Raw genomic sequence first — 14,633 nt, forward strand, 5'->3', positions numbered from 1 at the left:
CAATCATAGTCACATCGGAAAAGACCGGGAGCTTTATTCTCTTCTCATGGCCACAGTGAACTTCACTAGCTGGGGTTATTATTGTAAGTCAGATGAGACCTGGAAGTGGTCTTGGGGAATACACAGACCAAGCTCCAGAGCGACTTTGAGAGCTGCCCAAGACTGTCCTCACCAGTGGGCAAGGAGAAGCATAACTGGGTCCTGAGTGGGCTCCCCTGCCTCCTGGGCCTGGCACAGAGCCTTCCCTGCAGGAGACCTGTGATTTCTTAACTGCCTGCTCTCCTCTTCTGTGGAATCCTCTCCCATCTGTCCCAACACTAACCCTGCCCTGGGAGGTCTATAATCTAATCTCTGATCTAGATTGGTCTCTGAAAAACAGGAAAACTTGCTCAACTAGCAAGCATCCAAATCTTTCTGACTTAACCTGAGACCAGAGGATTTTCAAATATTTTTAGCCTTTGTTTTGGGTGATTCACTGTCTAGCTGTCTACTCCCAGGATAGGAGAGAGGGGAGGTTGCAAAGAGCAGAAAGACATCCCCAGAATATAAGTAAAGAAATGCAATTGCCTGAAGGACAGGAAAACTCTTTATTATTATATTAAATATATTCACGTTATGTAAATACAATCCTCCCACATTTTTAATGTCAACTACTAACTTATTGCACTCAATAAGAGAAATGGAGAAACCTGAGGATGGGGGTGCTGATCCAGTCAGCCAGGAGACAGAGCCACCAGAGGTTCCAGTTCCATTTCTTTCCATATTTGCCTTCTCTGTTCCATGCATAGACAGCACTTTCTCCTTATCTATTATTTTCTTATTTTCTGCAACCTTACTTCCATTTCCACTATGGTATTGACACTCGGCTCTCAAAGTCTACCGTACTTCCTACCTGGGAGCACTCCTCAGCTTCACTCTCCTTCCTGTCACCGAAGACTGGATGCTCATGTTACAGTTATTAACATCACCTACAAAATTTGCTTAGGCACTAAACTTTTGAACAGCAAACCTTTGGTGACTTGGTTGTGAAAGCAGTAGGTAGACACTTAAAAAGACTTTTAAATGTTTCTTCCAACTACGCTCCCTTCCCCTAGCTGATGGCATTCCATCCTGGTGGGAGCAGAAGGGTGGAGAAATTGCTTGTCCTGTATGTTGATGATTAGGTCTACAAAGAGAAATTCCTGGAGCCTGAGGATCTGTATTCTAATCTCAGCTCTATCAACTGCTTTTCCATGCAACCTTTGCAAATCACTTAGTGGCTTCATGTTAAAGACAGCGGTGACACATATGGCAAAGGAAGTTGACGGGTCACAGATATAGCCCAGGCAAACAAAGCTGAGGCCACATTGCACGGCACCAGGCATCTGGAGGCAGGGGAACCTACATAGCTATTTCCAGGACAAGGCCACATCAGCTGAGAATGAGCCTATATGCAGTGCCCCTGAGGATCCTATGAACTGATGGAACATCTTTCCTTGCAGTACCATCATTGCAACCAAACAAGGATGGGAAATAAATAAACAGAGCAGCCAGCAGTGAAATAGCAAAATGGTGGCCTCAGTGGGGAAAGAGTCTCTGCCTCGGCTTCAGTCAGTTGTGCATCTACCATTGGCAACCTGTTGGCCACTAAATGGAAAGAAGTTCTTCTGGGAAATCCCAGGCTCCCCAAGCTTCTCCTATAGTCTAGAGACAGCTTTCAATCATTCGTTGAACAGAAATAAAAACATGGCCACATTTGTCTAGCACTTTCCACCTTAAATAGACCTTTCTTTTGCTCATACGAGGAAAAAGAAAAGAAACTTCTTCATAGCAGAACTGACTCCTTGAAGGTTCATTAAGACCCACTTTTACTTGTTAACACATTGTACCCTGGGACAATGAAATGAGTGCAAAAATCTAAAACACTTGTATATTACTATTGATTAAAGATAATAATGTCTTTTGCTTTTTCATTTCCCTTGCATTTAAATTGCTTATTTTTTTAACTATTGTGTCCTTTGATATTGTTCCTTGAACCCTAAAATGTTGCTATTCCACGAGGCTAATTCAGTGCTCAGTGCCTTTCTCTTTGTACTCACCACCAGTCTCCTCATGCTCAGGATAAACACTGGGCCCTCCACATTGATGGCATCCTTGGTACCTATATTCCAATGGTGCTCAGGACCTTCAGGACATCTTAGCTCCACCTGGGTTCAAGCTCTTGTTCAGTTCTTTTGGAGGAGAAAGGGAAATAAATAAACATCCCTTGATGCTCTACCTGACAGAACCTGTGCAGATATTTTATCCATCACTATCTCCATTTTTCAATTTACAGGACCAAGGCACAGAACACTGATATTATGGAAGGCCACCTAACTGTAGACATACAAACTGTTGGTGTGGCCACCTTCCTTCCTGAGATCTGTCTGACTCTCATGACCATGACATTTTTTTTCAACATGTGAAAAAATGTAAGGCCAAATTATAAAGACCATACTTTTTCCCTTGAAAGTAAAGCTTACAACCATTCCTCATTGCACTCAAGAAAGAGGATCTAATTTTTCTTAATGATTTTGCATTATCTGGAGTATTAAAAGGCTTTGAAAAACTTGCTAGTTGGTATCCAGGACTAACTTGTTGAATGTGTTGAACCTGCCTTGAGACTTTCCCCGGTACTGGTGGCTTTTACAGATATAACTGGCAAAAGCAATCAAGGCTCACTTTGATATTTCTAGTTATCAAAGACAGGACCATTTTTAAAATTCCATTCTCTTCAACATATACATGGTCTGCACACACTAATCTTTATAAAATTCCATTTGCTTACCAAATAGACACTTCTTGAGTACCTATCGAGGGCCACGACATATGCTCCACACTTTAGCTACAGAAAGATCAAATCACCTCTGAACCTCGAGGCACACGTGCTCTGTCATTTCCTCCCATAAAACCATCAGTTGCTCCCTAAAATCACCTATTTTGAACCCAACCTTGTCTGACAAGCTTTTCTTCCAGTGCTCAGTCGTCTTCCTCCACCCTAAACTCAGACTTTGACTGCCATACTGTTCACTTGTTCTAATTGTCTCTTATGTGTTAATTTTATCTCCACAATGACACTATAATCTACTTAAGTGCAGGGATCACCGCATACAATCATTCTTTTTGGTCACACACGAGACAAGGGATTACATTTTTGGCTTTGAACCCAAAGAGCCTTTTCATCTCATGATGATTTAAAGGACTTTAAAGACTTGATTGATTTTAAGGATTAAATCCAGGACCAGAGAATTTTTCTTTCAGTTAAAAACTCTGCTTAGTTCTTTAACACAAAAATCATCACTGGGATTTATAATGAAAATTGAATTTCGAAAAATATGCTTGAATGGAAGGACGAGAGAAAGCACTGTTAATTCTACAACATCTAAGGTTTAGTCTTGATTCTTTTAAATTATCAACTATCAGTTTGGTTTTTCTTTAATTGCATCTGTAAACTTGCCAACAAGGCCAAAACTGTATTCCTATTATCTTGCTATTTGAGAGAAATTTAAGGCCAAATGTAAGACCTGAACATGTGTTCCTTGAGGTTTAGAAGTAATTTAATCTTTTTGTAGCTCAAGTAGAAAGCATAGATCATGGCACCCAGTAGGTACTTAAGAAATGTCTACTTAGTATGCAAATGGAATTTTTAGAAAGATTACTGTGTGCAGACCATGTGTTGAAAAGATTGGAATCAGAATCACGCCGCTTAACTTTTAATAACAATATTCTTACGGCTGTATTCCTTAGCTTTTTAGTATGAAAGAAAGAAAATGTTTTGCTTTTGGCAAAGCTATAGAGCAAGGAGTTGGTTTTCTGTGGCCTGCTCCGTGTTTCTATCCCTGTCCCACTGCCTGCCAGTGGAAAGAGCCAGCTGAGAGTCCCAGAAGCCGACCTTCATCTGTCCACTGGGGTGGCCTGACCAACAATGATCAATTTCATTGGCCAAGAAGTGCAACTTGTCCTGAAGAATAGAGCCCCTGCTGGGGAGGATGATGGGTCTGGCATTTGCAACAGAGATGGTCTCGACTTTCCAATAAATGCACACGGATGAACTAGTAATGGAGGACCCAGGAGCAGGTGAAAATACAATTCTGGAGAGGCAGCTTTCATCAGAGAAGTTGGCCAATAAGTGGGTGGGACCTTCTTCTTGGGTTATCTGGTTTAGTGTGACTTAGAAGTATAAGACTCATGTTCAGGCCCACTTGGACTGGAGAACCAGTGCATCACCAACTGAGCCAAACAGATCCAGCAAATAAGGCCAAAAGTTCAATTAAACAAAACAGGGTGCATAGTCAGAGTAACCCCAGGACCCAATAATTCTTAGAGAATAAAGCAAAATCTTCATGTGAGTGAGGCTAAGCGGCCTTTAAGGCTTCCCAAACCCAGGTGGACTTGGACTCTAGCTGAATTAGATTACTTGTAAATCACAATCCAATAATAATGAGGACTCGGGAGGTAATGCAGGATCCCCGTTATGGTTTAGATGAGAGGTTTCCCCCAAAAGCTCGTGTGTGAGGTCATGCAGGAATGTCCAGAGATGAAGTGATTGGACTATGAGAGCTGTAACCCGATCAGTGAATTAATCCGTTGACATGGATTGACTGAATGGTGACTGTAGTCAGGTGGGGTGGGGCTGGAGATGAGTAACCGGGGAGAAGCCTTTGGGATTTATATTTTATCCCTGGTGAACAATGCTGCCTCTGCTTCCTGGAGGCCATGTTCTGAGCCTCGGTCCTCCACCATGCTCTTTCCCCATGATGTTCTCCCTCACAGCAAGCCAAGAGCTATGGTGTCAACCATTTATGGACTGAGACCTCTGAAACCTGAGCCAAAATAATCTTTTCCTGCACAAAATTGTTCTTGTTGGATATTTTGGTGAGAGTGATGATAAAGCTGACTAAAACACCATCCTTGTAAGTGTGTTCAAAGTGGAGCCTTCCAGAGTCTTCAACAATGGTGTTTAGGATCAAATGCCAAGATGGGAGGCAGTTTTTGAAGCTCTCAGTTCATGCTATTTTTGCTTACTCAGAAGACAGATCCAGCAAAGACCTACCTGTTGCACAGTGAGGTCCATTTATTTGGTTTTCTCTGCCTGAGGATCCAAGATGGTACAAGGGTCAGCAAACTATATAGTTCACAACATAAATAGGGTCCACCATCTGTGTTTTGGTTTTTGTTTTATAAAACTTTATTGGAACAAAGCCATGTAATCCCTTTTTAGATTATCTAGGTCTGCTTTTGTACACAACATATAGTCATAGTCGCAGAGACCATGCGGCCTGAAAAACACAAAATGTTTACTATTTGGTCTTTTACAGAAAAAGTTTGCTAACTCTCAGGATAGTGGATAATGAGTGAGACTGCTATCAATCACTTATTTCTTCCCCACATTATTTACTAAGCAGGTAATTTGGGGCAAATCATTTGAACTCTTATGTCTCTAATTTCTCAGCCTTCAAATGGTGATAATAACATAGCTTCCTTTGGGGAGTTTTAAAAACCCAATGCAACAATATATGAAATGTGCCTAGCACAGTGCCTGCCATGAATTATAAAGTAATTAGCAATCATTGCTAATCAATCAGGTAACAGTGGTTTCAAAATTTTATTCCCGTAGAATTTGTTTCTAACACAGCACCTGTAAAGTAAACATACATGCTTGGTAAACATACCAGTACAGGTACTGGACAAAACCAGTTGAATCTGGATAAGGCACTTAGTTTTAATATTGTCAGTATAAAAATTTTTTAAGAAGATCACTTATCATTCTTTATTGCTGGGAATCTCTACAATATCTTGTAAATTGCTTTAAACAGGTACTTAAAGTTTTCTGTAGGACTCTGTCAAATGCAGATAAGGGTCGTGAAGGAAAAATTTACATTTCATCACTATTAAAAATTTATTAAAACTCATGAAAATGTACTTTATGGTGCTTTTTTTATGTTTTATATTACAATCCCTGGGACATACTTTGAAAAAATCATTTCACGGTTGCAGCTTAAATCTTAAAACATCTCAAATTCTCTCTTCAACTAAGAATGCCATTCATTAAATTCCTTCTTCTAAGGAACCGTAAATGGAGTAATCTAGACCCTGATAAAGGCCTTAAACTTGTCCCATAGGATACTTGGGGTGGAGAAAGATGGAACATTAGTGTCAAAGAAGCATATTATTTGATTCTCAATATAATTAATAAACTCTTTCTCTTTCCCACAGGAACCTGCTAAATCTCCAATTCTTATTTGTGTTGAAGCGTAAGATTTAGTTACTTACCTAACAGAAAAGGGAAAAAAGATCTGAAAAAGGCTTTAAGTATTTAGTAGTTTAAACCTTGCATAAATTGGAGATTTGAATAAAAAATCAGCCCTGGTATTTTTCTATGAAAATGGTGAACAGAAGGAATATATGTGCTCAGAGGAATAGCATCTTATGCCAAACATCAATCAACCCGGCTTTAGAAGCCTATTTATAATACTGTGGGGGTTCTGGACAGTTGCATTTCACACTGTGAGGACCAATCCATGACATTAGACAGTGAACAATTGAAGTCTTTACAAATAATTAAAACTCTGTTTGAAAATGGAGATGTTTTCCTCAGCTTTCCTATGTATGCACGATGTCATCGATATTCAAGAGTGTAAATATTGACTAGTTATTGCTGGTAGCCAGAAGGAGCAAAATCCCCTTCGAAATAATAATGTAGAGTGTGTGTATATAACATATACATATGTATGCACACACATATGCATAGAGATGTTAAATATATAGTCATATAGGGAGAGAAAATATAGATTTCACTTTATATGACAGTTGAATAGCTATACTTTAAACAACCTATGTTCTCTGCCAGTGCAGTTCTAGTGTGAGTATGTGTGTATGTATGTGTGTGTATGTGTGTGTGTGTGTATGATATGCAAATAAGACACTAAATTATTTGAGGAATTTTTTTATCTATGCTTTTTCCTTAACCTGATAATGAGAGACATTTTAAAACAGCATGCCTTTTATCTTTAAAAAAACAAACAAATAAAAAAAACCTTTCACTGTTTAACATGGGATCTAGACGTATACAATTTTAGAGCTTGCAAGGACAGAATTAATAATGTCTAATTTTCATAATATTTTAAGCCCACCTTAAATCCTTCCGAGGTGGAGACAAAGCACAACTAATACATCAATTAAAATCCTGAAAATGACTCCTTAATTTGACAATTTTTCATTTAAGAGACATGGGACTTAAAAAAATTTTTTTGAGATTAAAAACATCCCTTATGATTATTATTTCACTCATTTAGCATTGAGCTTCTAAAGTCACCAGTGCAGTTGGGCGGTGTGGAGATGCAAAGGAAACAAAAGCCAGGCACTTTGTCCCTGGAGTTCCCAATTCAGAACCAAAGGGAACATCAATGCATGTGTGGGTTTCCACGGGGTAGAGGGCTGATTGGGTGTGCAAAATAGTTACAAAAAGGAGCAACCTGTGCAGGTGAGAGTGGCCAGGAAACAGGTGTCAGCCTTGACAAAAATGGACTGTTTGCTGGATGGCCAGGTGGAAATGGGGATCATAGGGCAGATCAAAGGGATGACATTAACAAAGGCATAAAGAGGGAAGGAGGAGCCTCTAATGTGGCACAGGCCTCTAATGCCAGAGAATTAGGAGGCTCGGTCGGGTAAGAGGATCACAAATTCCAGGACAGCATCAGCAATTTGGCAAGCCCCTGTCTCAAAATTTAAAAATAAAAAGAGTGATGGTTGCAATTCAGTTGTAAAATGCTCCTGGCTTCAATCTCCACTCTCCCCCAAATAAAAATAAATAAATAAATAAAGAAAGAAAGAAAGAAAGAAAGAAAGAAAGAAAGAAAGAGGGAAGGAGGGTGGTGTGTTGGAAGAAATAAAAACCAAAGGAAAGAACAAATTCAAGATTACAAACTAGAGTAATTAAAAGTAGTTGTGGGAGAAAAATGGTTATCATCTTATGAGTGGGATTTGGTTTCACATTTGGTTTTACAAGATTCCCACTCCATCAAAATTACATATGAGAAAAGAAATAAAAGCAAAGTTCTGCATTTACATGGGAGGTGAAGGAACCATGATAATTTGACCTACCTTTCCACCTTACCTATCCACCCTAACCCCATTAATGAACACTTAAGTCTGTCCCATAACTGATTTGCCCTGGTATAGACGGACATCTTTTATACTCTCCGCAGTTGGACAAAGAGTGGGACTAACTAAATACATGGTGATTTATCACTGAAGGTCTCCATCATTAATGTACCAAAAAGAATGGCTAGAATTTCCCCCACCCTCCACAGATGACTAGAGTTCACAGGGGCCCCTGATTCTAGTCTTAAGGACTCCAGTTTGAGTACAGGATATTATTTGAGATGGGAGATATAATCTCAAATTAAAAGCCCCACAGGTCAAACTGGCTGTGACTACATTTCCATGATATCTTTGTGGTGTCTACCTACCTCAGTGTGTGAAAATTACTCAGGTAAATGAATAGATGTACATTAACAAAGAGAACAACTCTGAACAAAAATAATCTGGTCTGATTCCAAGAGTAACAACCATCCCTGGGGGGGCTGCCAGATTGCCGCGGAATAACTGCACTTTGCAAAGGTGTCCTCAAAGAAAGCAGGGATTCTTCTTCCAGTGACATATAAAATTTAGGTCCAAAGCCTGGACGTCTTGATCTAAGGCATCTTGCTAGCAGCATAAAAATGGGTCTTTTAATAGGAAATAATCCAGATATTTTCTTTTTCCCTAGGCAGTGTAGACATGTTTCCTGGTCGTTCCTTTCAGTCGGCCTGAATGCAGTAAGGCACCAGGGGGAGCTCACACATCTTCCTTCTTTTTCTCCCCCTTACAGAAGGTTGGCTCTTGTATCCCAACAGAAGGGTGGGTCAAAACAACACCGTGCAGGCAATGCCTCCCTGAGGTAAACAAAGGTTATTTATCCCACAAAAATACTCTAGATTCTTTTTGAAGATTGCACCACATCCCCCTTGTTGGGCACATCTTGAGTCACCTGCAGCCAACTCAGCTGGCTTTATGAGGTGGCCTTTTGAAACTCCTGGATGAAAAAGACTAAGGGAAGGTCCCTGAGATGCCCCTGTAAAGAAGGAGAGAGACAGAGGACACACACGGGCTCCTCCTCCTCCCTGCAATTTAAAAGGGCAGTTTCCAGAACATTCCAATGTCTCAGAAGTGGAGGATAATGGAAGGTACTTGGCACAGGGAAGGGTTGAGTCTTTGACCCTGCACATTGATCCATGAGGTTGATTTCTCTGTGTTTTAAAACAGAGAATGGGTTCCCTTTTTTCCCCTCTGTCCAGAGTTGAAAACAAGAGGCCAGAAGAGAAACTGGAAATTAGTTAACTCTGAGATACTGACTTTAGTGGGACAGAATCATGGCACAGAGAATGCTAACGGATCAAATCCACATATTTGACCTCCTGACTTGGTGTTTGTGACACTGGAGCTCCTGTCCCAACTGCTGAGAGCTAGTGGGGAAAGACTTCCTGCTTCTGATACCTGAGCCACACATAATGCTCACTGCACACAGCTTTAGAGAAAGGATGTATTTCTAATCTGAATTTTCTAACTGCAGACCACAAAAATCACAGGGATTCTTAGCCTGGAAGATACTTCATGAGGCTGTATGGCCAACTCTACTTTAAGGCAGGCAAAATAAAATTGTTTCAATTTTAGCACATAAATTCGTAGAGGTTCTGAGAGGAGAATCGAGAGCCTAAGTCACACCGCTCAGCGACTTTTGTCTCCTTACATAAAAAACTCATTCGGTATCTAGTTCCCCACTTTCCATCTACCCCTCCTTATAAAAATGTGAATAGCGTTTTGGTTTTTTGTTTGTTTGTTTGTTTGTTTGTTTGTTTTATATCCCAAGTCCAAACTTTGAACCACCCACAACCCCAAACAGAAAAGAGATGAATCATAAGGGAATGAATGTAGAATCATGAAAATCTGAGGTAGCTGAACACCTGGGGAAACCCTGAGATTGATGTCAATCTCTTCCAGGGTGGATTCCCCGGGTGGGGGCGGCTGGACCGCAGGGCAGCCTCGGGCCAGCCTAGGAGACCGCCGCCTCTCTGGTCCTGGTGCGGCGCTGCAGCGCGCTCGGCGCCCAGGCCAGGGGAGCGGCGGGGGCTGCTCGGGGACCAGGGGCGACCGTGCCTTGCGGCGGGAGCCCGGAGGCGCCTTGTTCCCGCCGGCACGAGGCGGGGCTGCAGGGAGCTTGAGGCTGCACCGCTCCTGCGGGGACGCGCAGAGCCCGACCGGGTAGCGCTCATCTGGGGACCTAGGCAGTGGCGCTGGAGAAGGGTGCAAGTGCATGGCAGACGCTTCTGCACCGGTCAGGCAGTTGCGGTCACCGCTGCTCGCGTAGGAACTCGCCGAGACCACGCCGCAGCTGAACCGGTCCAGAGCGCGCGATGCCAGGCTTGTGCAGCGCGGTGCAAATCCCAGCCACCTCGTTGGTGTGAACCGAGGGCGGGCCGCAGAGGGACCGGGGTTTCGTCGAGACACTAGCCCTGTGCTGGGTTCTTTTTTTTTTATTTATTTTTGTCTACAGGGTTCGAACATCCGAGATTAAAATGCTTGGGACTCACACGTCAGTGCAACGGAATTTCCATGCGACTTCGGTGGCGGGGAACAGAGCACCTCTTAGGGACAGCTGTGCACTTCACTCTGGCCCCCGCCCACCCCACCATCTGACCTAAGGGAAATGAAATCTGAGCTCCGGAATGTGAGCAGCCCCGCGCACGTTCATTCCGGCGGAGAGATCTCCTGGGGAAGGACCCCGGAGCCACTGCCCCTCGGACGTGATTCAGGAAGGTGCCCTGAACGGGAGAGGTGGCCAGGGCGGCCCAAGGAAGAGACGAAAACTTCACACTTAGAGTCACAGAAGCACCAACTGCCAGAGGCTCTCGGGGGTGGGGATTATCCTCAGAAATGTCACACTCGCAGGTCTCCTGGCCTTTGGTAAATCAGTGGCTGTCTGCACCCGAGAGCATGGGGGATTTTTTTGAGAGTTCATATTTCTGAAACTTTTACCCTCCTATGTCTGTAGGACTTTAACCCCCGAATTATGTAGATTTAACCAGCAATAATAATTCCTTATAATCCAATCAGTAAAAAAAAAAAACAAAAAAACGTTAACATTACACATTACTGAATGGGAAAGATGCTGTTCCCTGCTCACTGAATCATTTTCACGAGAGCATTTCTTTGATTCAAGATGTTCAGTCTTGACCAGACTCTCACAGGCGCCTAGGCCTAGGTGTGCTTTGGTCCCTGGGCACCTTGCTAGTACAGACTGCGTCGGCAGCAGGAAGGCCTAGTCCTTGAGGTGCCATTGGAGAGGACAATGAGAAAGTTGGTTGGGAAAACGGCTTTAAAAAAAAAAAAAAAAAAAACTATAATTTTTATTTTTTCTTACTTTCAGTCTACTCTCTTATTTCTTTGCTGAATGAAGTGTATTTAATTGATCATGACAACTCTGGGGACATCATTTCTCTGTCATTTTTGGACTGTTTTCAGACTTGCTGGAATTTACTTATTTATTATTTATTTATTTATTTATTTTAGGGTAGGTGTGGTTAATGGAAAGCAGGGTGGAATAAAGGTTTATCACTGGCTGGATCAAAACCTCTTAGGCCTTGTTCTTCAATGTGATGTGAAATGGAGAAGTTGCAAGAAGCACATGATTGAAAAACAAGGTCCCTGAGAAAAGAGTTAAAGAGCAGAAAATATCAAGTTTCCTGGAGAAAAAGAAAAACCCTTAATATGCACTGTAATCTTTAAATAGGGAACTTGGGAATCTACAAAGGAGAGAGAGAGGAGTGGAATAAGGAGGTAAAAGCTTCCTGACCAACCCCACTCCCATGTATCAAGAACTTTATTTACATTATCTCATTTAATTCTCCCACAACCCTAGGGGTAGGGCTATATTTTTAATTTGTATTTTTACAGATGAGAAACTTGTATCTCAGAGGCCCAAAGTAAATTGCCTGAGGGCATATAGCTAGTTGGAGCAGAATTAGAATTGATTAAGGGGCAAAAAAGAATTCCTTGAGAATTAGTGTTTTTAAATCTCGATTAGTTACAGAGGGAAGCTGGGAAATTAATTACCTTCTGGGAGGATCTTTAGATTAGTGAGGAAATGATGTTAAGCCCACAGAAAGACAAACCCATGAATTTTCTTGTTATCCATTATGTGATTTTGGGAAAGGTATGACACTTTGAGAAAATTGAATGTGCTCAAATTTGTCTTTGCAAGGCCTTATTTGAACTAATAGAACTACTAGATATAATTAGTCAAATGCCCATATTCTTCAGGAATCTTCTGTTCTTTGCAGAGAAAACTGAAGAGTTTGGAGCTGTTTCGAATTTAAGAACCACTTGAAATTTGGTTGGAAAATAGACAGACTGTCTGTATGTTTGAGTTTAGAAGATATGGAACTCCCAAGTATTGACCACACCCATGGAAAGTAAGCACAACTTTCAAATAAACAGTGTCTGTGCCTGGTGATGTGACCTCAAGCAACTTTCTTAACCTCTCTGGGCTTCAGGATCCAAATCCATAAAATGAGGCAAAATAAACCTTTGCAAGGTTATCCTGCCAATAAAATAAAATAGTATGGATGACAACCCTTAACAGGATGCCTGGTGTGTAGTAGATGCTTAAAAGTGTTAGCAACATTTAGTGTGATTAAGGCATGTGAGAGCAGATTTGGAGAGGGTGGGAACACACCAGACTCAGCTGGAGAAAAGGAAGTGCTGCTCTTCAACAATTTTGCCTGGGGCTGGCTCTGGGGAGAGACATGGATTCTCACTAGTGTGTGAATCTACAGTGACTCCCTTGAAAGGACAGACACTTAGAAAAGCAAGCAAGGAAGTCTGGGGTGGTGGAGGAGAATGCTTATGAGAATTTGCCTTCTGGTCATGACTCTTCTTGACCTTGGGATCAAAGGATGATGCTTCCAGAAACCAGAAGAAATCAAGGCTCCTGCAAAATGCCCACCCCCATGTAATTTTTAAACAATTTAATAAAATTTATAACAATGGTATAAAATAAAACAAATGTTTGTGTCCTCATTTAACCCTTGAGCTGCTAAGGGAATTTTGTTTCTTCGTTTTTTGTTTTTTTTTTAATAGAGACATTTTAACTGTTTTTGAAACTGAATATTCACAGGTTTTGCCTTCTTGTTGTTTTTCACTCCCCTGCCAAAAAAAAAAAAAAATGAGTTATTACTTTGGGGCTTGTGTTTGAATAGAACTGTGAAATTCTGCTCTAAAAAGAATTACAAAACTTGTCATCAAAAAAATTTCCTCTGCTGTTTTCTACCCGGTAAAAAACAAGATTGATTCTAGAGATTTTCTTTGAAAGTAATGATGATTTTTTTTCTGAATATGGGAGTAATACATGCTCAACTTCAGACAACTTAGTATAAAAAGAATAAGCTGTAACCAAGAAAAAAGCACACTGTTTCCAAGAATAAGAATTAATCAGGACTGGAGTATAGCTCAGCAGTCAATCCTGGTCCTGGGTTCCATCCCCAGTACTTCATATATACACATATGTGTGTGTGTATATATAAACATACAAACACACATACACATAGATACATATATGCATATATGTCTATATATATACAGATATATATATATACACATACATCCACACAGATACACACACATATGTATATATGTACACACACAGATAGATGGATTGATTGATAGTCAATCACTTTTAAAATTTTGGTAATGTCCTTCTATTATCTTTTTTAAATCTTGGTATGAACCTATTATGTATAAAATTTTGCATTCTGCTTTTTATATTTTTTTTCCTCATGTCACTAAAAATGATCTGTAACATCTATCTAATTTTATTTCATACCAATATAATTCTATAGCATTGAATGCTGTGGGTTCCAGTTTTTGCTATTGAAAATTATGATAGAATTAAAATCAAAGTGCATAAATCTTTGAGTTTAAGACTATTTTGTAGAATAGGCTTCTCTATATGTCTTTTTTTAAGGCTCTGAAATATATAGTCAAATGGAGTTTTAGTGGTTGTAGCGATTTCCAATCCTAGCAACAACATAAGGAGGGTGTCTTATGTTGTTAGACATTAGGTGTCTCCTAATGTCTCTAGTAGTGACTAATGTCACTGCAAAAAAAAAAAAAAAAATCCCTCCTTTCTTATTTCATAGGTTAAAGAAAAGGTTTTATTGTTTTATTTTTATTTATTTAGCACTATTATCATTCAACAGCTTTTCCGGATATTCATTAGCTATTTCCTTTGTTGCAATTGTCAATGTCTTTGCCCATTTTTTTCTATTGGGAACTTAGTCCTTCTTTAATTATTTACATAACCTCTCAAATCTGTCTATTGTCATAATTGTGGCAATTTTTTTCTCCATTTTCCTCTTTGTCTTTTAGTTTCGTTCATGATTTTTTACATAAGATTTTAATAGTTATTTAGATAAATGTATTAAAACATTTCTTGATGATTTTCCCTTTGTTTCTCATTGCCCTGAGGAATATCAGATATTTACCCATTGTTTTATAATGGATTTTTAAAACTCTCT

The sequence above is a fragment of the Callospermophilus lateralis genome, chromosome 17, assembly GCF_048772815.1.
Source record: "Callospermophilus lateralis isolate mCalLat2 chromosome 17, mCalLat2.hap1, whole genome shotgun sequence".
Taxonomy (NCBI): Eukaryota; Metazoa; Chordata; class Mammalia; order Rodentia; family Sciuridae; genus Callospermophilus; species Callospermophilus lateralis.